Source organism: Dasypus novemcinctus, chromosome 14, assembly GCF_030445035.2.
Source record: "Dasypus novemcinctus isolate mDasNov1 chromosome 14, mDasNov1.1.hap2, whole genome shotgun sequence".
Lineage (NCBI taxonomy): Eukaryota > Metazoa > Chordata > Mammalia > Cingulata > Dasypodidae > Dasypus > Dasypus novemcinctus.
Window position 1 is genome coordinate 89,238,621 of NC_080686.1, and position 2,401 is coordinate 89,241,021.

The window sequence follows — 2,401 nt, forward strand, 5'->3', positions numbered from 1 at the left end:
GGCAGGACCTGCAACTTGCTTCTAACCTATAAACCAAGGCAAAGGTGATGGGGTGCCACTTGCATGATCAGGTGATGTCATGTAAGACTCTGTCTTAACAGAGACTCTCCTTGCGGGCTGAAGAAGTAAGCAGCCTTGTTGGAGGAACTGCAGGTCATCTCTAGGAACCAAAGATAGCTTCTAGCCAAAAGCCAGCAAAAAACCAGGACCCATAGGCAGCAGACAGCCAGAAGGAAAGGAAATCTGCAGCCACCTAGTTATGCTGGGAAGTTGAATTTTCCCCAGTCAAGCCTCCAGATGAGAAGGCAGCTCAATTGTCATCTGGATTACAGACTCATGAAACCCTAAACAGGACCCAGCGAAGCTGTGTCTGGTCTCCTGACTCTAAGTTTGGGGTAATTTTTTACAAAGCAGCAAAAAACAAATACACCCACTGTAAGATATATGTGAAAATCTAAGAAAGTATTTTAGGGCACAGAAAGTTTGACTAAAATCTTAAGAACTGTCTCATTAGGCTCTACATTTTTATATAATATGCAGAAAAAAAAACCTCTCAAGGCCAAATTTAACAAGCCTTGGTGAAAAATAGGTATGCCAGAGACCTTTGAGCAGCAGTTTGAAATATGCAACATCTGCAGAGCTAAGTAAAGGCACCCTCTTTGATGGAGATGAAGCATGCAACTAGGAGGAGGAGGACATATTGAAGAAGTCATTGAGAAGACTTCCTCTACTAAGTGAAGACATCCTGAGGGCTGTGCAGGAAAAGGACTAAAGAATACCCTGATCTTTTTTTTCCTTTTAAGTTTTTACCTGGATGGAAAAGGATCAAAGGGCATGGTGGGAAGTCAACCTGGAGGAGGCCAAATAGCAGCTCTCTCCTGGTCCTGCAGCATTTAATTAATTCACTTCTGAGAGCTTAGCACTGACCTCAGGCTCTTTAAGGACTCACATGATATACAGGACTGGAACTACCACTAGGCAAGTGAGGCACTTGCCTTGGGTGCACAATTTAAGGGGGTGCCACAAAATTCAGTAATCAAGGCAAATGAAAGTTTGATACAATACTAAAAAATCAAAATTAATGGACAAAAATCTACAATGTACAAAAATATCAAAGTTTAAAATAAAGACAGGATCTGACCCTGTGCTTGCATGACTGGAACTCATTTGCTTTGCCCTAATCCTGGTCGGGATCACATGCATAGGGACTCAGCAAGGTCAATGTTTGTACCCTATGTGCAAAGAGCAGACCTGGAAGCCACCTACAAGTTGGGTGGAGATCTTCAAGGTGAGAAGCATTTTGGGTGAATGGAAGTTTTGACAGTGATTGGAGAAACATAACAAAAAGTGAACTGGTAGTTGGTGCCAGAGGAATCTGTTAAGAAAGAGCAAGCCATTGTAATCAGGGGTTTTCTATGTCTCAGACTTGTTCCATATCATATTTTAGTGCCAAAGTCTACCTGATGTAAACTGTCTTTGAAAATAAAGCCAGTTTTTCGTGGAAGAATTTGCCTTACGTTGGCCTCCCCCCAAAACAGACCCAAACTGATCCAAACAAAGATGCTGTTTCTTGGCTGCTTGTAATTTGGTTCGATGCTGGACCCATTGATAACAAAACAGCATTGGCAAGATTAGGAAGGACAAGGCAGGATCCCCATGAGAATTCTGAAGCCATGCCCGTCTCTGCGACTCTTAGAGTGTCCCTGCTATGCCAAGTATCCTTTGGATTAAGAGTCATAAATCACTTCTTACTGCAAACATGACCAGTGGCTGAGATTATTAAGAGTAAAATTGGACTGCCTTGGCCTGGAACGGAGGGAGATGGTCAAATACTAAGATTTAGACTTAATTCTTGACCAGCCAGACCACAAACAGATAGAGAATCGAAAGCTACTTTTCAAACTCATATTAATGTCATGCTCAATGCAATTAATAGTTGCTAATGTTTATTGAGTGATGACTACAGGCTGGGTGTTCTGCTGCACCTTGATATGCTGGACCTCACAGACTCCTCCCAGCTACCCCGTTAGAGAGGTATTCTTAAGAGCTGTGGGAACTGAGGCTTGGCAAGGTTAGAAACTTGCCCAGGTCCCAGGACGAATGAGTGGCAGAACTGAGATTCAAAGCCAGACACCACCCTACAAAGGTGGGTCTCCGCTCTCTTATCTGTAAAGGGGAAAAGTGCCAACTATGAGGTTGGCATGACCCCTGTGGACCGCTCCATGTCCTAGCAACCCAAACATGGGCCTGGCTTCCCAGCAACAGTCCATCTTCCATGCCATAGAAGGTTCTGGAATGATTGTGTCCTGGGAGTCGGGTGACTGATGCACTTACCTTGGGTCCCACCCTTTGCTGGCTGTTTGACTTCAGGCAAAGGACTTAGTCACCAGGGAACCTACTT